General features: G+C 45.1%; 1 protein-coding gene and 1 long non-coding RNA gene across 7 annotated transcripts in view; one reads left to right on the top strand and one right to left on the bottom strand.

The window, feature by feature from the left end:
* The window catches only part of Prkn (parkin RBR E3 ubiquitin protein ligase), a 1,215,323-nt gene that overhangs the window by 929,398 nt on the left and 258,462 nt on the right, over positions 1-27,463 (top strand).
* Positions 19,683-25,858, bottom strand: LOC120100099 (uncharacterized). Of its 2 annotated transcripts, none has more exons than XR_015649444.1 (4): positions 25,740-25,858; positions 24,247-24,349; positions 23,385-23,556; positions 19,683-20,150 (listed from the first exon to the last, which is right to left on the bottom strand). It is a non-coding gene; the product is annotated as an uncharacterized LOC120100099 (long non-coding RNA). The 2 variants fall into 2 exon arrangements; XR_015649445.1 differs by having other exon boundaries at positions 20,016-20,150; positions 23,385-23,466.

Below are 27,463 nucleotides of genomic sequence, written 5' to 3'. Positions count from 1 at the left end.
CTTTCAAATCAGCTTGCAAAGATTTATTTTTTTTAACTTTCAGAAAGATTAAATCTCACTTTCTATTCCACTTTATGAGATCTTCTAACCCAGAGCAGTGGGGAAAAGGAGACTTATTATTTTACGCCAGCCAGAAGGTTATAACTTGAACATTTGGCTTAGATGATTGGTTCTGTATACCCAAGAAAGTCTGCAAAATCTTCATGCCAGTAGAAACTTGAGCATTATTGGGAGATGATTATGCTTCCCATGTTGTCTGTGGAGAAGGCACAGTGGGCCTGACCCATCAGAAGGCATCTGGCACAGGAATTCTTGGCACCACACATGATAGGTTCCTTCTGTCTCGTGCCTGGCTTTGGGTTGTGAAGGAACTCGGAAAGTAACACCTAGCATTGGGTGAAATCTGCACTGATCTTCAGGCAAGACACATCCGGTACAGGCTCAGTTGGCCTTCTCTCTGGCAAAGGTATCTGAGGGATCATTTTAGATAGCTCTACCTATAATGGTAATTTATTCAATGTAGCACCCTGAATTGTTTTGTTTGTTTTTTAGCCCCCAAGACAAGAATTGCTTGCCTTCCCTAGTCAACTGATAATTTGCACAAGCCATATGCTTCAAGGTGATTCCACAAGCTGTTTCGGGGGATAGTTTGGGGGGAAGAGACTGATGGCGTCTTTCTCTGATGCAAACCTGAATATTTCCCCTTTATTCTTGACTCTCCTTTCCCAGAGGATGCACTGAAGGGAAAGGCAGGGGTTGATCGGACCTCTCAGAGCTGGTCACAAGATGGGATCTTCTCTAGAGCACAGGAGCCCAGGCGGTACATGTCCTTTTGAGTATGCAGCTGAAGAGCCAGCCTGTGGTGCGAGCAGCATCCTTAAACTCCGTCTCTCTTTGTCTCCTGCACTGTATCTGTTTAGACTAATTGGCACTCATCAGCACATCTGTATGGGCAAGGGAGCCACACCTGAAGTGTCTGTACAGATGCCTGGGCGCATGCTCCCGGGCTACCCTGAGCCTGTGCTGTCAATGCCACAGAAAATTAAAATGCCCCATAAAGTTTGGGGATTTTCAGTTTATCGGTGTGCCTTAGAAGCTAATGAAAAGCAAGTTTTTTTTGGAATACAGAATGGCTGTTTTCATCATGGGAAACAAATCCTGCTGATTTTAGGACCAAAATGATAATCTGCAAAATGGAGGAGGAAGGAGAATAAAATGTATTTTCATATAAATGGGGAGAGCCTGGCTTTTGCATGACTTTAATGGGGAAGGGATTAAGCAGCAGGAAATAAATGGAAAGTGCAAAAGAAGACTAAAATGCATTAAGCACTGGATGGCCCGAGCACAAGTCGTTTGTTGCCCTAGTCAACATGAAAGAACTCTGGCTCTCGACAGGACAAAGCCCCCTGGGGACTTCCCAACAGTTTCAGACAAAATGGCTGTATTCCACCTGGGAAAGAATTTGACTACAGAAACCTAGCAAGTCACCAGAGTAGCTTGGTCTGTCACCTGCCGTGCATAATTTGGTGGATGCGAGGTAGGCGGTGTGCCTCACATAGCACCATCCTGAGCTGTGCATTGATGTGGGAGAAAGCCCAGTGCACAGCCCCCCCCCCCCACACACACACACCCGCATTCTGAACAAACTCTGTTAGTGATTATCACGGAAGCTGCCCGTGGGGATGCAGTGATGATGCTCAGTGAGGGAATGACCAACGCTGAACCTGGTTGGAGGCTCCTACAGAGCCGAGACTACAAGTCCATTCTCCACGGCTGGTTCGGGAGACATCACTAGCAAATGTAGTCCACAGACAGCACACAGAATAGGCAAGCAGACCCACAGAAAAGAAGACAGAGCTGACCATAGCAAAACTTATCAATAAATACTCCTTCCTGCTCTCCTGGGGGTTGGGACATGAGGTCAGAGTGTTTCTGCTACCTGGCAACCCTTTCTCAGCAAAGGAGGGGTGGGGGAGGAAGAGGCTGATGTTGTTGTCCCTGTGTCACACAGGCACATGCACATGCACACACACACCGTGGAGGAGAGAGAGAATGAAAGATGTCAACACCAGAGTAGGAAATTTGTCTGTTTCTTTTCCCCATCTTCAGGAGTTATTTTCTCAACCTTGGATTTGGGGAATCTGGCTTAAAGGCCTTTCACTTCAGTGGAGACTCCAGTCTCCTAGGAACTCTGGCCTTGAGGTTTATGGATCTCAGGACTCTAGTGCCTCTTGGCATGCAATCTTCGACAAGGAACCAAGAGCTCTGGGTAGCTGACACACATTTAAGACAGGGATAGAAGGGTATCGCAATGGAGGTGCTGCTAAATCAACTTGCAGGCTTAAAACAAGGGCAAGGCTCTGTGGAGACAACCATGCTGTAGAGTAGTGCATACCTGAGGTCAGGAATTGTATACGGGCCCAATAAAGGGGACAGGAAAGGAAACGTCATGAAAGGGAAAAGTTTAACCCCTCATAAAGCCATCTCCATCTCTGTCTGTTTTGATGGGAAGTGGTGGTTAAGAGCCCCACATCCAGCCCTACTGGATTATTTTGCTGGATTAGAGCAGCACCCATCTGAGGTCATCATGCTCTAATTTTTCCTGAGAGGCAACATCAGTTAAGCCTAAAACAAGAGAAGGTAAGAAGCAGCAGCAGGCTAAACAGACAGGGCTGGCTCTCAGATCTTGTCTTCCCACAAGCTCTTGGGTCTTGTTTTTAATTAAGAAAATGAGAAATAGGTCCTATTCCCCAGGTAAAGGGGGGCGAAAACTCTGCCCCTGGATGCCAAGGGGTATTTTCAAGCAATGCTTAGAACCTGCCACAACTCTGGAACTGGGGGAAAGACAGAGCTGTGGGGTCCTGCACCACGCCAAACACTTTGTGTTACAGCCTAGAACGGGGCATTGGGCTTCTTGCTTGCAGACCTTTTTCTTTCCTTGGGTTAGAAGTCGTCGGCTGCCTGTGGACCTGAAATGATATTTGTGCAGCCTCTCCCCACCTTCCCTGCTGTTGCCATGGGAACGAAAACTTCCTGTTTATACTCAGTTTAGTCCTTGACATTTTGAACAGAGGGCACTGCACCGCAGCCATTTGACCCTCGTTTACAGTAATAAAAAAAAAAGTGTGCTCCAATTACATCACTTTCTCCATCGTAGACCAGTACAGTAAGGTCCCTAAGTAACAACTAGAACATTTAAGGGTCGCCTAGAACCGTGTTCCCAGCAAGGAAGGGCTCCCCGGAAGCATTTGGCAAGTGGATGGATAACTTGAACAAATCAAAAAAAAAAAAAAAAAACAAAAACAAAAAACAAAAAACAAAACTAAGCTCATTCTATTTCCAGTCTTATTTAGTGTCTTTAAAGCTCCTCATTCCTTCCACCATCCCAGGTCGTCGCAAGCCTTTTATGAGGTATGACCCTACTAGCCCCTCAGCCATGTTTTATGAGGCTGCATCAGCCAATAAATCCTGAGGAGGCAGTTTATTGGCTGGCCCAGCACTTTTGGCAACACTTTTTTTTTCCTTCCGCAGAACTTCACCTCACATTAACACGAATAGACAGGATGCTCAGACCACCCATGTCTTCATGTGCTGGGCCTGGAGTCCCATCATCACCCTTCCCACGTCCTCACACTGGATAGGGGCTTTAAAACACAAGTGTAGAGGTGGATCCCTTATCCCTGGTGGTTTGTTAGTCTTGACTTGGGCCCTGTTAAATCTTTCACTGGAGCATCCCTGACAGAGATGGTGCATTTTTGCCTCAGGCATCCGTGACAGCTGGGGACAGGACTTTGAAGTGTTTCCTTTCAGCTACATCCTCCCCACACAGATTCTACTACACCTCTAGGAGCAGTATCCTGAAGGAAAGCTAGTGTAGTCACAAGAGATGGCCTTATGGGTAGACAGCCCCCCAATTAGGGGCACTGAAGAGAGCCTTATCTGTCCCTCATATCATCATTCTTCTACCCAGGCCCTTCTTCCAGCCTGGAAGTCATCAGCACCGATGCCCAGGGTGTGCATTATGCTTAGAGAGTGGTAGGGAGGGTCCTCTCTCGTGGACCACTTGTGGTAACTGGAGATGGATGGTATCACATGAGCAGCAAAACTCTGAATACAGGTGGCCTCATCGTGACACAATCCTCCCACAACATCCTGTCCGTGTGCCCAGGAAGACCTATTGACAGAAGACTCACATTACGTGGGAGCGCCACAGGCAGAAGGGTACAAGAGAGCATGAAAGCCCTGCAGGGAGGAAGGATGAAGGATGCAGGTGGAGAAACATTTGTCTGCACACTTACCCTTCCTGACGAGACCCAAGCTCATATACATGGGGGTCTTGTAGATGTACAAATTCAATGAGATGTCAAAAGGCAACAACACATTATTTTAATTTTAAATAGAACTCTTTCAGTAACATCCAGGGACACACAATACTAAAAATGTTCTCTTATCCACGGCTAGTAATCGAAGCATAGTTAGCTTGGCTTTTACCCTTTCTCCTTCCTGTTTAGGACTTCCAGGCTCCCCCTCAGCCTTCCTTCACCGTGGGGGCCCCTCCTCTGTGGATGAAAACTGGAGACAAATAAAAGCCAGAGACGTCTTTGCCTAAGCCCTGAAATTCTTCAAAACCAAAACACATCAGATTTCACTCAGCATTGATGAAAAGTTGGCAGTGCCTGCGCACCCGTGCGCGCCTCAGGTGTGCAGGAGCCAGTGAGGGCACCTGATGGAGGTGTCTGGGGTGATGAGGACTTGTAATCAGACTGGCAGAGCATTTCCACTGTGGACCATCTGTCAGCACATGTAAATAGCCTCATTTGATAAAACCAGCTGTTCCCACAACACTCAACAGAATCGGAGCCTTCTCTTCTCTTCTCTTTGATTATAGTCAGTGATGGAAAGAAGTGATTCTATTATTGTCCAAAATGATTCCTCTTTACCTTTGAGATCTTCTGCTTGACGCTTTATTTTTCACATTAATATATATATATATATATACATGGTATATATGATAAATATATATGATATATCATATATATATCATCTTATTTACCAAGCACAAGGGAAAGGATTTGGGAATAGGAATCGAAGCCTCACTCTCTTTGTCACCCACTATATTTGAATGTGGTAAATTGTCGGTGATCACTGACCATGGAGCTCCCCATGAGAGGATCAGATTAAGTGGTCCCCAAGGTCTCTTCCACCTCCTATGCTACTATGGCTTTCTCTCTGAGGATCCAAGAGGGGAACATCAGACTTCTCATGACCAACATTCAGCTACTATCCAGGCCTCAGCTGTTGGGACCTTAAGTGGGGTTGAGACACAAACACCACAGTCATACTCAGAGATAAGACATGGAGACACTCTTAGGGCAAGGCCAACCACCCAGCAGAAGGGCATCCTCTCTCTCACTTACTTTGTCCAATGCTTAAAAGCATTTTAAAAAAGAAAGGTGTCTAGGAACATTTATCAAGTAATTTGATAGTTTTGAATCTTCCTTACTTTAATCTTACTACCTTTTCCTAGTCACATGGTAAAGAACCTACAGTGAAAAATATCTAAATGTCTTAGCTCAGGGGACACCCTCTAGGGAAATCCTACATCCCTTCTCTCCTGGACCCACTTCCAAGAAGGGAAGCCTGAAATCCCAGTGACCCTATCACTCCCTGAATCTTCAGGTCCTCTCTGGAGATGAGTTGAGCAGAGAAGATATTAAGAGTGTTTCTGGGTGAGAGGGACAGTTCAGCAGTAAAGATACCTGGTGCCAAGTGTGGGGACCTGAGGTAGATTACCATGGGGCTCACATAGCAGAGGGGGACAGCTGGCTCCTGTTATGGTGTCCTCTCACAGAGTGAGAAGGAAGGATAGCATTTCTGATTGGCTAGGCTTCGAACATACGCCATGCTCAAAACCTCATGTTGCATCCTGCAGCAGATTGCCTACATTTGCTATAAGCCAGAATAATTGTCAGGACTGTGTAACATCCTTCAAGGAAAGTGCTCAGGCCATGCCATTCTATCATAGATGACCTGGGATGCTATCCTCTTACATCAAGATCCACGCAGGCCGAGAAGCCCACACTCTGCCCCTCGAGGAGAGTAGCAGTACAGTATGGAGAATCCCCTAGTGCTTGGGTGTTTTACTATATCCAATTGTGCATACAGAGCTCCAGGACAAAAGCAGACAGTGGCAACGTTCCTGTGGCCTCTAACATAGCCACCTTGTTACACTACCGGTCCTCCATTCCCATGTCCATGGAGGAGCGTGACCTGCTCCCATGAGTAACAATGGCTCATAGTCTCAGTCCCTAAAGCCTGCTGGAGTTTGGCAGGCAGAGGGGACTTTTCATGTCCTCCAAGTGACTAAAGCCTTCTGGATCACCTACGCAAACAAGCTCGTTTTCAGCACCTGCACACACAATTTTAACTCATGTAACAAGAGATATTGTGGACCGAGGGTTCTCCATCCTACTGCTGAATGAGCATCCACCCCCCACACCCCCACCCCAGCCTGCCTCTTTGTCCTAAGTTGGAAGAGTTCGGTGATTCTGTCAGAGCAGTGGCTCAGTACGCAGGCGCCATCAAAGCACCAGAGCTAAGTAATGTGTTTGAAAAAACAAATGTCAGCTCCAAAGTAGAGAGAGCTATTCCCGGACTTGCCCTCTCAGGCTCTGTCAGTAAGACCTGTGATTTCACCCTACAGGAGTACTGAAGGCAATTATGTAATATGCTCCCCAACTTCCCTCAGCGCCTCTTTAAAAGTCAGTAATGCTAAGTCGTTTGATAAATTGCCATAGATTCCCAGCCCTGTCACGTTGTTAGTCGAATGCACCTGATTTTCAACAGACATCTTGAGGATGCCATACCATTATAGAGAATATGGTATGAGTTGAAGTGGACTCTTCAGAACTTTTTATTTGCAGATACACTACTCTCCAGTAAGGGGAGATAATCAATACCATGGGATAACCTACAACCATGAGGAGAGGCGTGTAATATATTCAGCAAAGGAACTTGTCTGTAAGAAAACCAACCATCTTAGCTCCCCTGAGTGGGCAGGGTGTGCACAAGCACAGACAAGCACAGACACACATGTGCACACTGGTTCACAGATGTTCCTGATGTCTTTGCATCCTCGGAAATAAATATTGCATGTCGAACTTTCATTCTCCCAGATAAACAGTGCTGTCTGGACAGAGACGCCTGGAGTGGAAACCTAACTGATGAACCTGGGGTTTTGTGCAGAGATACTTAACGACCTGCAAGGCAGATTAAGTGGCTTATTAAATATTTAGAAATAGACACATTTCCCAGACAACTGAGTTTGTTTTGACTTTCCTTCTTTCAAGGTGACCAAAAAGCAAAAGTGTATCCATCCATGCCTCTGTGTCTATACTGGATAAACAGCAGGGGCAATGAAATGAGGCTAGACTTTACCCCAGTTCCCTAGTATTTGACATCAGGTAATAGACTGTGTTTTGACATTTCTTGTTCTATCTATCTTTGTACCAGGTAAGGCCACTGCCAGATCACCTCACAGAGCCAGGCCTTTTGAGTTTGTGTGTTGCTCATTTATTTCTACAATAGAATAGACTAGAACGCTAGAAAGCTGAACTAGAGATGGGAGTGAGGCCAGACTCTCAGGAACAATGTGGTCAGGTGGAGCCCCTGACCTGGAAGACTACGTTTGGAGAAGCTCAAGGGAGCCTCAGAACAGAACCTTTCCTCAACTCCAGCATCCTACAAAGTGCCTTACACTGGGAAAGTTGGTGCATGGAAAGGATGCTACAAGGCACGGGGAACCACACCCAACCACAGAGCCACACCCAGTCACAGAGCCACCCACAACCACAGAGCCACCCACAACCACAGAGCCACAGGTACATGTCGCAAGTGTAAGGCGAGGCATTACACGAGTAACCCTTGCCGCTTATTAGAATTATCTGAGAAGCTTGAGAAAACAAACAAACAAATGGAACCCAGCCATGCCTGACCAGGCCTTACCCTGGGATTCCAAGCCTGGGCTTCTACGCTGGGCCAGTTTGCTAAGGCTGCCGTAACTAAGCCTCATGCCCACCGGGCTTCAGCAGTAGGAATTTGTTCTCTCATAATTCTAGAGGCTAAGCATTCAAGATGAGGTTGAGGGCTTCTCCCGAGACCTGTATCCTCTGCTTGTGATGCCAACTGTCTCATGCTGTCCCTGCACATTTGTCTCTGTTGATGCCTTTGTCACAACTCCCTCCTCTGCTGAGGACAGTTATAATGCATTAAGACCCACCCGTGACCTTTTTCTCTCCAATTATGTCCTTAAATTCCCTGATTTCTAATACAGTCACATTCCTCGGAATTTGGTTTACAAAGTGGCGAAGGGCACACTCCAACCTACAAGTGCTGCCAGAGTTGAGATCTTGCCATGTGTACCCTGTGTTACACAAAGCCTAAAATATTTTCTGTACCCTTGGAGAGAAAATATATCCATTCCTCCTCCAAACTAAAGTAAGCACAACATTTGTTACCGTTAAGAGCCTAGGTACGAGGGCCCTTGTTGCCCGCTGCTTGATTTTAGCTTTATTATTGGCTGCGTGACTTTGGGCCATTCATTTAACTTCTTTTTATAGTAGGTCGGTCAGACATGGTTAATAGAGATGCTCTCTGTTCCAGACCCATTTATTTCCTGGGTTGGTTTCATGAACTCAAAGAGATACACATTATTCAAAACTGCTTGTTTTTCTCCAAAACAACCTTTATACTGAAAAAAAATGGCAAAGCTAAAATCAAGAATATAGCTTCGATAATAAAATTCTAACAGTGTTAGTTTGTTAGTTCTAATAAGCATTGTATAGGATAGTGTTGCTAATGGTGGCTGGAGGAATGGCATTGGGAATTCTATAATTTTTCTACTTTTTAATAATCCTAGAATTATTCAAACTAAAAATGTTGTCAATGGCTAGACATGTAACACAGGAGAGTGATTGCTTAGCATGCACAAGGCCCTAGGATCTGTGAGTCTCGCAGGTGGTAGCAGCTAATATTTGGGAGGTAGAAGTAAGGGGGTTGGAAATTCAAGGTTGTCCCAGCTATTTGAAAGTTCAAGGCCAGCCTGAGCTACTTGAGAAACAAAGCATGGGGCTAGAGGATGGCTTGGCAGTTAAAGAGCACAGGTTGCTCTTCCAGATGACAAGAATTTGATTCACAGCATCCACATGCTGGCTGTCAGGCTCTCAGTGGTCTGTAACTTGAGTTTCAGGGGATCCAGTGCCCACTTCTGACCCCCTCAAGCTCTGTGTGTATGTAGTCCAGACATACATGCAGACAAAACACCCAAATACATAAAATAAAGTGGAAAGAAAAACAATCTTTTAAGAAGAGAAGCAAAAAACCCTAAAATTTAGTTTTTAAAACAGATTTAAAATACTCACATATACATTTGCTTTCTGCATTTAGAATTACAATGCTAAGAAACAAACATTCCTAGGATTAATATTTAAACCTGCCAATCTCTGGAATTTGGGCCTTAGGACTGGGTGATAATATGCAAAAATTCATCGGCTAGTGTACAGCATCAGAAATCATCTAGGAAAGATGATGGCAAGCAAATGAATTTTCTGGAGAATACAGAGTCCTGAGAGACTTCATCCCAGGGATGCTTCTTGCTTCTGATCTGCCTTTCCTGTCACTATTACACAGCCTAATGATTCCTGGGCATCAGCCCATCCTACTTGGCAAATTTCCCGCAGCTCAACATGAAGATGAACTTTCATGAATTAATACTGTTTAGATGAATTAATTACCTTATCGCATTTCCGATTTTATTCAAATAATTTTAAGAAGAAACTTTAAGGAAATGGCTTTAGTTGCTTTGCCAGAAAGATGTAATAAAGTTAGAACCAAGAATAGAATGTGCCCATTCCTCATAAAAGAGTAAGTAAGTAAAAGTCTACGTTATAAGAAATACAATGAGCTTTCGTAAATTATACTAAAAAGGAGAAATAGGCTTGGGACAAATGTGTGATCAAGGAAAAACATTCATCCTAGGTCAGGTCCAAAGATGAAGCCACAGGTGTGCACTACGATAAAGCAAGGCCATGTGAAACTGTTGCTTTGAACTTATAATGAGCTTACAAAACAGCTTACACTGTTTTGGACTTAATAGAGGTATCCTTCCGTAGCTCCCCCTTTATGTAACATTTTATCTATGAGGTTATTCTTTCTTACATAGAAAACTTATTGTCTAAAAGCTATAAAAAGCTAAAAGCAATAATCAAGTTTTGGTATAGCCATTTCTGCTTCATCTGGTGTGTGTGTGTGTGTGTGTGTGTGTGTGTGTGTGTGTGTGTGTGTGTGTGTGTGCGTGTGTGTAGAGGACTTTCTTTCTTTCCTTTTTTTTCTATCTGGTTCACAAAGAGTTAGTGAATTCCAAGCCTCTTGCCTGGCCAGCAAGTGGTCCCTAAATCAGAGCCAAGAAACTAAGTACTTTTTTTTCTTAATCCCCTGCTGCTAATAGCTGAATTTAATTACCAGAAGCTGATGGCTTTTAACCTTAGAATAACAACAAGTTAAAGGAAGAGAAAATTTACAAATAGCAAGCAACTTTTACCCCCACAACTGCTAATGACAGCCACCACTGCCTGCCTCAATCTACCTAGATGCCAGGCTGGTCACCTGCAGTATAGAGTCTGGCTGGCACCCAACACACACAGCTGATAAAACAGAATAGCACTGCTGCTATTCTTGGGGACCAGTATAGGGAAACGTCCACCTGCTTCGGCCTGTAGTTTGGTCCCTATGAGTTGTTCTAGTTCAGTGGTCCTCAGCCTTTCCAAGGGGCCACATACCAGACATCCTATACATCATATATTTACATTATGATTCATAATAGTAGCACAATTAAGTTATGAAGTAACAACAAAAATAAGTTTAGAATTGAGGCCACCACATAAGGAACTGTTTTAAAAGAGTCACAGCGTTAGGGAGGTTGAGAACCACGCTCTAGTTAGTTCTCCATGCAGAGAGGCAAAAGTCATAGCCATCAAGGCAAGGAGGAGAAAAAAATAAACCAACAGAAAGAACAACAACAAACAAATAGAAGTTAAAGTGACACATATAATATCTGTCAGTGTTCTCTTACAAAACCCATGTTATATTCTTTCTCCATCCTAGAAAAATCAACAGTGCTGTGGAAGCTGCAGGGGTGTGTGGGTACCGGAGGCTAGGACAGCACACCTGGCTCTGCAGGTATAGTCAGAGACAGGCCTGGGCCCAGGGCTCACATCAATCGCTTTCCTGGTTCTCTGTGGGGCCTGAGCAAGCACATCTATCTTGATCCTTGACCCAGTTGTGGAGGTCCCCTTTGTGATGAGAAGACAAGGAAACCAAAACTTAGGAGAGCTACAACCAAAGGGCTCTTGACCCATAAAAAGAAACTAGGTATCAAATCCAGTCCTGAGTATATACTTCTATTTGTTTCCCAGTAAGCATGTGATGTCTGGTAAGGAGACACAGATGTGGCACATGAATGTAAGGGACTCCTGATTTTCCCACAAGTCGCATCTTTCTGGTGGATGGCTGATTCCCTTGCGTCATCTGCCAAGGCTTGCCTTGACAGAGCCTTCATGGATCCCCAAGGAAGGGAACAACGGACAGTACCCAGGTCCCTTGCTTTCACATACTTTGTTTCTTCCTCAGCATTACTCAGCTCACAGAGCTACAGTCCTGGGCACATCTAGGGACCTCTCACTCTCATACTTGGAGGTGACAGACATCCACTACTAGTAGACTACTTTACCCCCAGGCATAAGAACTCACGGCTTTGTCTGTGTTACAGAAATTGTATTGGGCTCTCATCCAGCTGGTAATGCTGTGAGTGGTGATAGGCGGGGAGAGGACAGAGACTGCTGTCTCTCCAGACCACTACAGCCCACCATCTGGGTCTCTTGAGATACGGTCCTGTATCCCCTCCCACTGGAGATGGCTCCGTAATGGGAAGGCTTTGGTGGAGTCCGAAATAGTGAGCTCAGTTTTGCAGACACTCACCTTATAAGAAAGAAGAAATGCAAGTTCAGTCAGGAAAGGAGTTGCTTTGCAAGCACAGCAACTGGAGTGCAATGCCCAGAAAGTACATGAAAAGAATCCATCCGTGGTGGCGTGTTCTTGTCAGCCCAGCACTGGCAAAGCCAGTCAGAGTAGCCTCTGTGGTAAGCTCCAGGATGTTATATGGCCCTGTGTCAAAAACCAAGGTGTACTGCAGCTGAGAGAGGATAGCCAAGGTGGTCCTCTGTCCCCACATGCACACACATCCTTGAGAATTCGCGTGAGTGGTTGAAGGTGCACGTGAATGACACACACACATACGTGCATACATATACATTGGCACACCCATCTGTAAGTGCCCATATACTCACGGAAACTCACCAAAAGAAAAAAGAAAAAAAAAGAAAGAAAGAAAACAAGAAATGAAGGGTCGGGTAGATGATAATCCTGGTTTTCAAAGACATGGATTCTGCTCCCAGGAAAACCTGAAGGTGGTGGCATTTTCAGGAGAGCCAGCAGTGAGTGAGCTCGGGAAGATGCGAGTTGTACATATCAGAGATATCTATTAGAGAGGACACTTGTCGGGCAGGGCTTTTGTGAGTGCCTGGGACCTGCCGATGTTCACAGAGTCCTGTCTGGCTACAGTGCCAGCTATGGATCTCTAACAAATCCCGAGAGAGCTGCCCACACAATTAAGGGGGGGGGGGGCTCTCTGCACAGCTTTTGTAACCTTAGGCCTCATCCATGCTAATGAACAAAAACATGTGGCATTATGGCCATCATTAAAACTGAAATGAAAACTCACAAAAAAATAAATCAGACCTTCATACCATGTTGAGCCGGGAGGCACCAGTTCCACAGGATGCCTCTTAATTGGCAGCAGAAGCCGGTTCTGACATTGGTATGCGGGCTCGGTTTGGTTTAGTTTAATGCCCTTTGAATGTTGAAGCTATCAGTTTGAACAGGCCATTTTAATGTACTGCTTCGGGGGGAGTAGGATTCTAATAAGAGATGGTCAACTACACTTTTTAATATTAGGTTTTCCTTCCCAGATACTCCCAACACTACTAGATGGGATGAATTAGGTGAGATGTACGTCTGGATCCCTCTGACAGTAGACACTGTTCATAGACAATGGCATTTATTCCTCATTTAGCTCTCGCGCATTTTCAGTCGATGAAAGCCAGGAGGAATTAGTCTGTATGAGTGTGTGTGTGTGTGTGTGTGTGTGTGTGTGTGTGTGTGTGTGTGTGTGCACATCCATGCCCATTCTGAGAAACCCACAAACACCAAGCCAAGTAGACAAGGAAGACTGAGAAGATAGTCCTCTTGGCTGCACATAACAGTTTCTAAAAGCATTCCACAGGCTGGGGCTGCAGCTCAGTGGTAGAACTCCTGCCTGGTATGCATGAAGCTTTGGGTTTGATCCCCAGCACTACAAAAAATAAAATAAAAACAAAAATGAAAACAACAGATATTAACAGGAAAAAAAAGTAAGAAGTCAGTGCCCCCATTGACTGGAGACTCTCTGGCAAGCTTAACAACTTGCCATCGTCCTTATGTTCAGCATGAATCTTTTTTTATATAAAACCACGATGCAGTGTGAAATTACGGTTCTAAATTTTACTTCCTAATGCGTTCGTTATGTTTGAATGCCTGAAATATTTGGGCCACGGATTTGCTGCACCTGTCGCTTGGCCTCTCCAGGAAATACTGTGATGCCCCGTCTTGTCTTTTCTCACCAGTCTGACAGTGAGCTCCTCCCAGTGCTGTAGGGTGCACCTAGTGCCCCCGCACTTTGCAGATGGTAGATGCTCATAAAGGAAATGCCAGGAAACCATCCCTGGAACACATTCTGCTCACAGCAGCCAACAGTGTGGTGGGCGTTGAGTAAGCAACCAGCCGGGCTTAGTCCTTAGAGGCGTCTGTGTTTGCTGCTCCCATCTTGTCCACACTTTCTCTCTCCCTCTGAATAGCACCACAACTACAACCACAACCACCACCACTGCCTCATGCCCTCCTCCTTGTGGCCTTAGGTGGGATTTTAGAACTCCACAGCTGTCTAGTTCCAGACCCCATTCAAGGAGGCAGGGCACCCTGATGGCATCCAGACGGTCCCTGCATGCTTCGGTTTTTTGTTTGTTTATTTGTTTGTTTGTTTTTGGTCCATCTCATTCCATCAGGGACCAGCATTTGGAAAGAAAGCAATCTGTGTTCTGACACGCAGACTCGCTGTGTCTCTTGGCTCTCCTGAAAGCGAGCGACTGCTGCTATGTTCAGAGATACATTGGAAAGCCATATCTCTTCCCCTGCGCATCCTTCCTTCCATTGTGGATGGATAGCCCACGGCTCCCCTTGGTGGGCACAAATGTCTTTACCAACAGCACTGACAGGATTAAGTGCTGGATGCCACGTGATAGCCAGGGAGCTCTTAGTCTGTAATGATGGAAAGTGGCACCGAGACCTCCGTCTGTGTGCATTTTTCTCTAGTAAATGGCAGTGTTCTGCTTTTAATTCTCCTCTTCAAACTGTCATTTTGTTTTGGTGGTGGTGGTGGTGGTTTTAGTTTTTTGTTTTGTTTTGTTTTGTTTTGTTTTCCCTTTCTTTCTTTCTTTTGTTGTTTTTTTGTTTGTTTGTTTGTTTGTTTGTTTGTTTGTTTTTAAAGACATGTTCTCATTCTGAGCCCAGGCTGGCTTGGAACTAGTCTCAGAATCACAACATTCTTCCTACTCTAATCTCCCACGTGCTGGGATTATAGGGGCATGCCACTGACATAAAACTGCTTTCAAGGACATTTCAAAACACAAGTTATTGGAAGCCTAAAAGATGTAGGATACTCTCCGCTTCAGAAAACTCACTACAGCTGAATGAATTTATTTTGGCTTCATTTATTTGAGTTCTGAAATTGATTACCCAGTGATGACAATATTAATCACAATGTTCAGATTAATTAAATTCCACTACTGAGAACAGATCACATGTGTCACAAATACCAGCTGCTTTAAAACATCCCCTCTAATTCTCTACAACTTCACAAGAAGACTGACCCCGCTTCTGAAAGGGGAAGTTACTGGTGAGTGTCCAGAGGGTAGCAGATGGGCAGGCTGTTGTCCGGCATCCATTCTTGGTATTCACCCTAGCATTCTACTTTCCCCCATTACACTCCAAGCTTCCCAGTGGAAAATGGGAATCATTCAAGTACACAGTAAAACACATGCCTTCTCAGGCTCCAGTCAATCAGACCTGCAGTAGTAAAGGCTTTTTTTGTTATACTGGAGTGGCCCTACACAATGTAACACTGACAGCTCTTGACACAGTTCTATTGTGGGTGCCTGGAACCCTTTGAAGTTCTTCAGCAGGAAAAAGAAAAGGATTTCACAAACCAGTGAGCGAGGGCAGTGGTGTCTTTAAACCAGTCTGTCAGTAAAGCTTTACTTTCATTAGCAAAACTCACAAATATGGGTCACTAGGTAACCATTACATGCCCCTGGGTCCGAGGTCCACTCAGTTGGAGTTAACTGGGCTTCCTCACAACAGTTTGTTTGCAGTGTCTTCCTGGAAGGTCTCATGGGAATTTAAGAGCCCCGAGGAGGAAGGAGGGTGATCTGGAGACTTGGAAGCTAAGTTCTGATCAGGGCTGGCTGGAGAGGGACCCCTGACAGAGCCAGGCCACCATGGGTGTTTTATCACTGAGTCTTTCAGACTTTTAGTGGGTAAGCAGGAAGTTGGGAATGCCTACATTTTTATGCAACAGTGTAGGAGCAGCAGGATGGGAGAAAGGGGTCTGGGGAGGCTGCTGTGGATAAATAGAGAGAGGTTTGCTTGTAATCAATTTGCTCTGGACCATCTCCAGGAAGTAAGGTCCCAACCCCCTTGGCTGCGAATGACTTGGATCTGCACTTTGATCACCCTCTGGACCAAGGACCGTCCCTCACAAGTTAACTTCGTCCTGCTGATTTGCAACTGCACATTGTCAGTTCAGGGTGTTTCCTAACCCTCCCCCAAGTCCAGATCATCATCCTCCCTTCCCTCAGTGCCTGTCTTACACCCATTCTGATCAGGTCGAGACTTTGAGCAGAAACTTCCAAGGCTCTTCATGGCCTCCTCATCAAGGTTTTCACGTGCCAAAGTCCCATAGCCTTTGTCTTCCAACCAGTTCAACCCAAGCCCACTCAGGAGACAGGGCTCCACATGTGTCCTCTTCCAGAGGCCATGCTCCCTGTTCTCCCCTTCCTTCCCATTGTTGAATCCCTGTGACATTTAAGGTCTAGCTTTTACAGCACTTCTTGAAGTTCCCTCAATGCTAACTTACCCATCCTTTAAATTCTTATAAAAGAGGGTAGAAAGTCAATGTTTCTCCTCTACCTCCTTGTTCTTTAGTGATTTGTATCCATGTTATGATTCCTGTTGGTATGTTCACTTCAAGGACCCATGTAGTAGAGCCATAGGCATCCCCATAGAATCGACATGGCCCTACAGGATAAAGAACAGTTGAATGAATGAATGGATGGATGAGTGGATGAATGGATGGATGGATGGATGAATGAATGAATGGATGGATGGATGAATTGGTGGTAAGACAGTAAGACATGGTCTTCAGACTGGACTGGAGTCATTTGCCAAGTGCCATCTCTCTCGTTCTCTTAAAAGCCTCCACGTGGCTATTTAGCCAGAACATTTTATCTCTTGACAAGCAAAGAGTCAAGAACAAATGCTTTCCCACCACTCCAAACTGACCTGTTGTACCTCTCTGCCATGCAGGTGCTTTGGTCCTTGCTGCTGTATAGTGTTAAGAGGTGGGGCTTAGACAATGAGGTCAGAGCCCTCAGGTATAGGATTCACCACACTTTTGTAATAGGAACCCTAGTCTCCTACTCCAACCAGGAAGAGGATTGCTTTAACCAGCTACTGAGAAGGCTGACACCAGAGAGAGGTGTTGATTCTTTCTGTTTGAGATACCCAGTTTATAATGCATGTGGGGGCCAGAGATAGACCTCAGATGGTATTCCTTCAGACACTATCAATCTTGGTGGTTGAGACAAGGTCTCTCCCCTTTATCTGGAATCTTTCAATTTGGCCGTGTTCATTAGACAGTGATCTTAAGGGAGCGTCTGACTGTGCTTCCCTAGTGGTCAGTTGCTTTCTAAATGGAGATAAAAGGTCTCAGGACCTTAAGAGGTAGAACATGGCTCAGATTTGCCCTGGTACGTCTTCTGGTGCATGTGCTCTCTCTTCTTTCCTACAACTCTTCCATCAGCAACAGAAAGCTCTCCCGAAACCTTGTGACTTTCTCATGAAAGTATTTAATGAGCTACCTACACTCACCGTGTTTAAGGAGGAAAGCACCATTAGTTTTTTGTCTAAAATCAGTACATCAGTAGCGTGTAAAGGCCAGGTTCCATTTTATACATGCCATGGCTCAGTGAGTCATGTACTCTGCTCAAGGTGGTTCTCATCCTGGTCAGTGAGTTTGACTTCTTTCAGAAAATGGTTTTCACTGCCCTTTGTTTTAAATAAAACTCTGCTGAGTTGTTTCTCCAAAGATCACCTTACAGCAAGATCCAGCTTCTGTGAGGGGGATTCCTTGGGATGTCTGTTAAGGTCCACAGGGCTATCCTCTGTTCTCGACTTTCCACTGAATCTCTGACTTATCCATGAGAATATGTTTTAAGAGAATGTAAAGTGTGGTTGGGGCAGGGTCTGCAGCAGGCCAGCTAGGGAAATTGGTGGAGGACTGTGTCCTCTTTAGCTTGCTAATCAGTGGACCATATAACATCTATGGTCTTTGACTTTTGGTCCTGTCTTACTTAGGGTTTTACTGCTGTGAACAGACACCATGACCAAGCCAACTCTCATAAGAACAACATTTCACTGGGGCTGGCTTACAGGCTCAGAGGTTCAGTCCAATATCATCAAGGAGGGAACATGGCAGCATCCAGGCAGTCCCGGTGCAGGAGGGGCTGAGAGTTCTACATCTTCAACTGAAGGCAGCTAGCAAAATACTGACTTCCAGGCAGCTAGGATTAGGGTCTTAAAGTCCACAGCCACAGTGATACACCTACTACAACAAGTCCACACCTCCTCCAAACCTTCTAATAGTGCCATTCCCTGGGCCAAGTTTAACACAGCATCACATGCCCTAAACCTTCATAGTAAGACAGGATCTGGGACACACATGACTGTATGGACATTGTCTCCTTATTTATCTTAATCGTTGAGTGATGGCTTTATGCCCATTGAAATCATGCCACATGAAATGTGTCTCGGTAAAAGATGTAAAGTCTCATTAGTCAAGGACCCTGTCAGTTCATGCTGTAAAACTTCTGGAACTATCTTTCCTTGGTAAACCTAGTACCAGAAGAAATAAGAATCCCTTCAACAACAAAGCCACTAACCCAGTGACACTTCATGGTGCCAATTTTCAGCTTTATTCACTCAACATTAGACATCTGAGATCTGTTCTGACCTGCACTGTATACAGGCAGGTTAAGAACACAGGTCATCTACTTTTGGAATATACCAAAACATTCTTCCTGGCAACTCCATTGAGCCTTGCTATGGTTAACTTTCCTCTTCTAGAATAAGAAAATTAGATTGGATCCTGTCAGATTTAAGTCACCACTATTTAATTTAACTGTATACTGTAATAAAAATAAATAAACAACAAGAAGAACAACTCTTTATAATAGTTTTTTTTTAAAAAAGGTAAAGCTAGACATTTGGTGTCCAGCTAATATCACTCTTCCCCAGTCTCTTCATAAGGTAATGAGTGAAGTAGGTTGACAATTGTAAAGAAGTCAGGTCAGTGAATAAGTCCCTGAGCCAAAACATTGTGGCATTAAAAAAAGAAGTACCCCGAGGACTGAGCTTCCAACTGGTGTTTTAGCAATGATCACATCCACAATGTTAGAGGGAGTGTTGGGTGTTACTCGCTCTGTTAGCGGCTCTGCCTGGAAGGCACTTGGCCCTCAAAGCTCACTCCTCAGGGACCAGTTACATGCAGAAGAAATACTCGAGACGGCATATGTTTGAGAGAGTCAGGGAACGTCAGCTGAGCAAGAGCTCCCAGTAGGAAGTAGGACATGAAATCGAGTTCCCAGGAGAGTCAGGTGCAGAGCAAGTGGTGTTCTGTACCGTGTGGCTTTCGCTACACTGCTCTGTGTTCTTGATGGCCGAATGCATACCCAGGAGCTATCTCAGATCTGCAGATAAAAGACACACACACACTAGCTCCTTTTTAAACTGGCTTATTGGCTCTGTGGCTGGGCCCTTCTAAGCCTTCTGTTGCTAGCATGCCCTTACCTTCACTCCTAGCTCAACATCTCTACATCTGCCCTCAACGTAGTTGCTCAGTGCCCTTCTCGGAAGCCCACTGGTCTTGCCCAAGACACTTTCCAGCTGTTTTCCTTTTCTGCCTACATTATGGAAGACTACCCCTGTAGCTCTGAGTCTACTCTCTCTCTCTCTCTCTCTTCCCCAAGTATCTCGATTCTCTTCCTAGCCTGCGGGAACCTGGACATCCCGCTTCTTTCTTTCTGCCCAGCCATTAGCCACTGGCATCTTTATCAATAGATCAAAAACCAATTGGGAGTGAGGACCTTCACAGTCAGTGAACACAGATTTCCAATCAAAGCATCAGAACCACCACCCCACTACGGTATTCTTACATTTATTTAACCCTTACTCATCTGTTTTCTTATTTTCCAAATATCATGTGTATGCATGTTCATGAATGTGCACTTATGTGTACGCATGAACACATAGAAGCTCAAGCGTAGTTCCTAAGGCATCCTGGTTGTTGTTGGGTGGTTGGTTTTGAGATAGGGTCTTCATTGGCATAGTTTGCCAAGTAGGTTAGACTGTCTGGACATCGAGCCCTAGGGAACTTCCTAACCCCCAGGCCTGTCACAAGAGATGAGCAGCAGGCACAGCTACACCAGGTGTCTTAACATGGGGATAGAGCTCAAGTCCTTCTGCTTGCAAAGAAAGCCTTTTACTGACAGAGCCATTTCCCCAGCCCTGCTTGCCAATGATGTTCATCATCGTCTTCTGTGGGAATCTCAAGTCATCACATCTTCCCAGTTTTCTTCTATAGAACTTTCCAGATGAGAGGCGATTCTCTAAAAGGTTTGGAGGAACACACCATTCCTTTAAAAAATGCTTTTTAAACAAACTATCAAGCCAAAGCGCATCTCTAATGAAAACAGTGCTAGCAAGCAAAATGTGTGCATCCATCTGCAATCTTAGAGTGTCCTATGGGGTGAAAGTATATTTCCCAGGGTGCCAGAGTCAAAAGCTCATGACTCCTGTGAAAGACAGAAATGAAAACTTTCCTCCCAAGGTCAGTGTCACGCGATTGATCCTAAGAGTGGTAGATTTATTTTAATTTCTCTGTGACTTTTTTTTTGCCATCATTTCCTTCTTCTGAGGTGTGAAACACCGCCAGAGGCAGGAACCCAGGCTTAATGGACCAGACATCAGAGCTGAGAGAGAGCATCTCCCCCATTTCTGTTCACTTGGCAATGTGCAAGTCTTTGGATGTTAATGCGTTATGCTACAGTATTTTGAAAACAAACAGCTTGGCTTAAGTACAGAGGGATTGTTGCTTTAGTTACTACAAAAGACCATCTCAACTCTCTTCTGTTTTCAAGGAAGTTCTAAGACTCATTTTGTAAATCGTATTTGGCCTTTTTTGTTAGAATCGGATGTAGCTGTTGGCACCACTAATGGATCCTATGTGTTTCCGCTGGTGTCCTGAACTAAAGAGCTGTAACTAATGTGGCACTGTCTCTTTTTATAACTGTGAGCTGCTGAAAGCAAAAGAGAAATTTGTCTAAAGTCAAAATATTAGCAGTTTTATTTATTGCAAGATGTCAAGAGGGAAGAGTATAATTTCTGCAGAATTCAAGGCCATAATGAGACTTTTCACGAGAAGGCTTTTCACAGCAAGACTCCCTTCCAAAAATTCAAAGACACACGGAAATGCAAAGCATTGTTGATTGGCAAATACCAGGTGACCCTTGGACAGACATCAAGACAACCATGAGTTCACTCATTTCAACATAAACTATAGCTTTTGTCTTTCCTCCAGTCAAAAGCACATTTGCTCTGGGTCCACACTGCACAGAGCAGCCAGGAATGATTCTTTTCAGTTCGTTCCTTCCTTCTTACCCATTTTTTCCCTTTAGGTTGATTTATAAAAAGTGTTGTTTTAGAACATTAAAGAAACAAGTGAGCCCAACAACTTACAGAATACACAAATGCTCAAAGACAGCCGATGATGGCTTTCAGCACAGCTAAGAATTTTGTTGAAATTTCAGAAAAAAATTAGAAATTGTATGATTTGGATGAGTCTTTCAAAATATATTAAAAAACAAGTGTGTTGAAGTGCACCTATATTCCCAAGATTTATGAGGCTGAGGCAGGAAGATTATGTGTTTGAGGCAAGGTCAGGCTAGCATTCCATTGTCTAGAATAGTGCTCAGAATATATGAAATATATTCTAACTAGCTCAAAACCAAAGCTCCGAGTGTAGTAACACTCTTGTGTCTGATGGGGATGTTACAGAGGCATCCTTCACCTCTATCGTAAACACACACACACACACACACACACACACACACTACATGCTTAGATCTAGCTATGCATCTCCCTTATGAGAAATTGTGGATGCAGAGGAACAAGGAGTGGTCGCCAGCAGGAAAGGCCAACCAGGAGAGTGGAGACCGCAGCTTCTGAAGACCCCATAGACCTCTGTCTCAGAGGCACTAGCAGTTGCCCCTGAGCAGGCTTCCTCATCAGCTCTCCAGTGTTTCTGAGGGCTTTGTGCATCCTATCGTTTTCTCTATCTTACACACATGTCTTTGTATTGTGATTTTTAGAAACAAGGTGGGCTCCTGATGGCTATTGTAAAAAAAACAAAAAACAAAAAACAAAAAAGAAAAAACCATGACAGACAGAATAGACAGCTTTAAGAAACCAGGAAGTTGGAAACAACAGAGGCATTGGTCCTTTGGATGCCTTGACTCAAAGGAGGTGAGGAAGGCAGATGAGTCACGTCAGGTCTGGCTTAGGCGTGCGCTATGCTTTAGGTCTGCCAGAACAAAGCACTACACCACATTCTGAGAGCCCAGTGCTTTCCACAGAACAGGTCCTGTTGGAAATGTGTTTTGAAGACAACAGGAAAACTCTTGGTTTTTCTCTTTTCTTTGCTTACTCTCATCCTCCACCCTGACCCCTGTTCTCAGGCCCCAGGAGGATGTGGAATGAACAGAGAAAAGTCAGAGGCAGCTACAGGGAGGTCCGTGTCCACTGCTCATCTGAAATGGCAGCCTTAGAGTTGAGTTGAGCCCTGCAGGAAATGCCTATACTAAACAGAATCCCTCTCTCCATCTCCTTGACATCGATCTGCACAGCGACAAACCAGGCGTCCTTCCTGACCATGGTGCGGTGAAATACATGCTTGCCTATAGGATAGTTCAGCTCAGAAGAAGAACAACCGGAGCTCACAGAAGGCATTTTCAGAGTTCCTCACATCTGTTCCTATTCCTGACAGTGGAGATGAGGGAGTCACTGAGTAGCAGTGGGTGACAAGGTACGAGTTAAGGATCTAAAGCCAGCAGGGCCATAGAAGTAATACAAGCCAGTGCCATAATCTAATACTTCCTCATAGCCACACTAAAGATGGAATTAATGTTAACAATATGTTGTATATGCTGAAGCATGTCCAAAATGCCACAATGCCAACATATAACCGATACAAAATCATTGAGACACTTATACTGTTCTCACACTGTATCTTCAAAATCCAGCAGGTGTCTGACACTCACCATCCACTGAAAAAGTCACTTGGGTCTTGAACTGTTACAGCCAAGAGCACATCTAGATTTGGACAGTCAAGAGCCCAGTGTCCATCAAGGGCTTTTCTGCTACAAGGACTTTGAACTTGGGCTCCATTTCTTCATTAGGAAGCAGTAATAATACTTCACAGGCCCTCTGTGAAGTTTACAGAGTCGATCGCCTGAAGCACATAAGTTGGTATCTGACAAGAAAGCCACAGCTGTCGGCTGTTGCTATTCAACTGTTGATTGTGTAGACGTTACAACATGTGACGTTTTCAGCCTACCATGCATCTGTAGATCCACAGAAAGAGTGAAGGTTTGCTCTCCAGGCCTAGCAGAAATGCTCAGGACAGCAGTTACGGTCCTGAAACATGGCAGTCAAAAGTCCCCGTTAACAAATGGACTTCTCAGATCTGGGCATGCATAGCTACCCTTACAGAGGTCCTGACTTTTCTCTAGGAAGCAGAGAACATCTACCACCCTCTGCTGCACACTGCCACCTCCATGGCTCACCTTGTCACTTATGTCACCAGACAGATGCAGGGATGCCGAGCAGTGAGCCCACAGCCTTGGACACTGCCTGAGGCTTCTTCTGCTGTGGATGGAAAGGAGTAAGTGGCAGGTTCTGGCAGGCAGCTGGACTCTTCCTCCAATGAAGACAGCATCCTTAGTTTCCTTGAGCACACTTAGTGAGAGTAAGGTACACTTAATCTTCTAGATATGGCCCCTTGGGTTAAAATTAGATTTCCAGATTTGCATAATAAAAGTAATGTCCTGAATGAAAAAGGCTTGAGTGTGGAGAGATGATCGGTTGGAGCCAGCAAGGCAGCCCTGACTGGACAGCTTAGAACACGGAAGCAGTCTGCATTTTTACGGGGCAGGGCAGTAGAATTTAAATTTTCTGCACAATTAGCTTCGTGTTGATGTACAATGTACAGGTTGGTTCGGGCATAAAACTGAGAATGAGCCTGTAGTGTGATTTCTTTAGTATATCTATGAGCACAAGAAAACCAAAGAGGAAAGAAAAAACTCTCCAGAGCCCAAAATGAGCAAGCAATGGAAAGTAAATCGGACTCAGCACACACACGCACGCACACACACACATACACCCACACCCACATACACACACACATGCACGCACACACACACACACATATACAAACACACACAGGCACACACACACATACACAGACACCCACATACACACACACACACAAACACGCACACACCCACATACACACACACACACAAACACGCACACACCCACATACACACACACGCACGCACGCATGCACACATGCACACACACATACACACACACACCTACACACACACCCACATACACACACACACACACACACACACACACACACACCTGCAGAAATGATCAGTCGTATCCAAAGATCTCCGATTTCTGTGACTTTGCAAACCAAACAGAGTCCTTCTCCTGTGTTCTTCTCACTCCAGTTGTGTGCATCCTAGAAGGACAAGGTCAGGGAAAGGGACAGTCAAATAGCTTCTTTCAAAACAGCATTTGGAAAAGGGAGCCATGCCTAAGCAATTAACAAGTGAGGCAGATGAAGTAAGGCAGCACATCAGTAGGTCACTTAAGTGAGGGAAAACAGATCATGTCGCTGTGATCCTGTCTGGTCATGTCCTCCAAACCCATGTGGAACTTAGCCAATCCACTGTAAACACAAATGAGTTACTATTGTCCTCAAGCGATCCCATGCCTCACTGAAAGGAGAGGAGATCTGAGCCCCTGTCAGGCATACCAGTCTCGAGCTCTAGGCCCATGTAGCAGTTAGTCTAGGACAGTCTTAAGAATTTAACTTTCTCACAATCTTTTGCTGGCATTGCACCCTTGGAGGTCTTGAACTGATACCGAGCTATTACACAAAAGACCCTGGGGTTCATCTCCACAGCTTCACGAAACTGAGTGGAGTAGTCGGCCTGCAGTGTGGCCTAATAGATTGAGTGCCTAAAGTCTCAGAACTCCGGAGGTTAAGGAAGATCAGAGATCAGAAATTCAACACCATTCTCAACTAATTATATAGCAAGTTAGAAGTAACCTGGAATGTGTGAACCCTTGCCTTAAACAAACGAACAAACAAACAACAACAACAAAGACAAAAAGGAAAGAATTGAGTTCCCATACTCCTCCATGTCTGGCTCAGTTTTACCGCCTCCCAACCCCCACATTCTCCTGAGTGCCCTCTCTTTATTTATCATCAGCCTTAATATTTTATCAAAGAACGGCTTGCTCATTATATAGTTCGGAGTGTTAAATTGCCCCTAACTGCTCTTGTCCCTTATTCCTGTGAAATCACTTTGCAGCTTCTCTCACTCTTTAGGAAGGAAGTGATTAGACATCAGACTCTCACTCCCTTCTCCACCTTGACTGAGTCGGAAAAAGAGATCAATTGACCAGGAGAGGCTGTTAAACATTCCAAACACTTCCGTGCTTGTTAAACTTTTTAAAGGTACTCTGGGGTGCTGACATAAGAGGTGCTTCATATTCATCAGCTGCTTTGTGTGTTAAAGGGGAAAGGCAAGGAGCTCAGCCCTCCCAGTCAGACACCTCCCCTAGCTCCGCCCTCCCAGTCAGACACCTCCCCTAGCTCTGCCCTCCCACTCGGACACCTCCCCTAGCTCCGCCCTGGCAGTCAGGCACCTCCCCTAGCTCCGCCCTCCGGTCAGACACCTCCCCTAGCCCCGCCCTCCGGTCAGACACCTCCCCTAGCTCCGCCCTCCCAGTCGGACACCTTCCCTAGCTCCGCCCTCCCAGTCGGACACCTCCCCTAGCTCCGCCCTCCCGGTCCGACACCTCTCCTAGCTGCCTCCAGACCTCAGACCTTAGACTCTGACCTGTGTTTCTGAAGAGCATTTGTCTGCCATCAAAAGCCCTGAAAACTTTTAAAACTGAGTCACTGCTCTCTTGGGCTTCCCACTGAGTCAGCAGCAGCCATTCCTTAAGTTTAGATGGTTAGTTTACAGACACTTGCACCTGCGACAGAAACGACTTTTGGATGACAAGCATGGCAAGACGCATCATAATGGGAACAATTAAAAAGTCAAGATGAGGGTTTGGGGATTTAGCTCAGTGGTAGAGCGCTTGCCTAACAAGTGCATGGTCCTGGGTTCGGTCCCCAGCTCCGAAAAAAAGAAAAAAGAAAAAAAAAGTCAAAATGAATCTTAGGGTTAGCAAGAAACCACAAACTCAATTATATAACCGCCCCACATCCTCTGTCCTCAGTCTTAATTGCTGTCGGATAAGTCGACACTTAAAGGATGACTGAGGAAGGCTTTTTATCTCGAGTTCACCCGCGTAAACACATCATTCAAAGCAGTATATAGTTACTACATTTCTTGTGCGACTATTTTGTTCTTGATAGATTTAATGATTAAACGGGGTTTCCGTGGTGGTGTTTGTTTTGCTGAGCTTTCTATGAAATGGCTAATTTTGCCCAAAATTTTCAAATTGAATCACAATCTTTTAATATGATTCAGAGAAAAATCAACTCAATGTCTCCCTTCATTTTCCTATTGAGGATGGCTCTCCAGCATCCTCATTTCCTGTACCTGTGGAGTCTCCTGTGTGTCACTTAGATCTCTCTCTCTCTCTCTCTCTCTCTCTCTCTCTCTCTCTCTCCCCCTCTTCCTCTCTCCTTCTCTTCCTCACCCTCCCTACCTCTGTGTGTGTGTGTGTGTGCGAACGCGCACATGTTACATGTATGTGCATATGTGTTGTGGTTACTGTGCATGGGGAAGGTGCTATCAAGCACCGGACACCTTCCTAAACCTTGCTGGGCCTTTGCTTTTTTTTTTTCTCCATTTTTAATTTTCAACGTTCAAAATTATCATGGAAAACTGCATCCTGAGGTGCTATCGGCAGCTGACTGTAGAGGAGGGGTGTTCGCTCCACCTTACTTTTGAGGAATGGGGGTGGGGTCGGTCAGACTTGAAGTTCTTCAACACAGTCTTCCCAGGAGTCTCTTTGCCCCTGGCTGTGTGCTGCCCAGACTTCTCCCTGGGTTCTGATTTAATAGACATGCCCCAGCTTCCTCCCTTAAACTCTTGTTCCTCGTATATACTCCCTTCCTGGTCTGCTTCAACGGAGGTCAGTTATATAGGAGATTTAGAAGCATCTGGCCACATAGAACTGGAGTTGCAGTTGCCTAAGCGGCCTGACACCCGGTCCTGTCCAGGCTCCCTGACATCTAGCCCCTGACTATTTGCCCGACCCTTGTTTCTCTAACAGTGTCTTCAGTTCACATTCATTGTGCACTTCAGCCAGGCAGCTTCCAAGCTCACCTCCCCCAGCAGGCTGTCCTTCACACCACATCCACTCCTGAGAGTCTAAAGTGCGAATTAGCATCGTTCTCCTTCAAAGGACTTTTCTGGGATTCCCCGAGGCCATTGGGATAAGATTGAAACTCTTTATTATAAATAAGAGATATCACGAATAAGGAATATTTCATTTAAGAAAACCTCTCTTTCCTCTAATCTCCATCCTTCCTACTTCCTACCCCACCACAGGTCTCTCAAGCCGGTGGGTCCTCCGTGTTCTCTTGGCTTTTGAGCGTGTGTGT

Source organism: Rattus norvegicus, chromosome 1, assembly GCF_021556685.1.
Source record: "Rattus norvegicus strain SHRSP/BbbUtx chromosome 1, alternate assembly SHRSP_T2T, whole genome shotgun sequence".
Lineage (NCBI taxonomy): Eukaryota > Metazoa > Chordata > Mammalia > Rodentia > Muridae > Rattus > Rattus norvegicus.
This window is presented reverse-complemented; position numbering and strand designations above follow the sequence as displayed.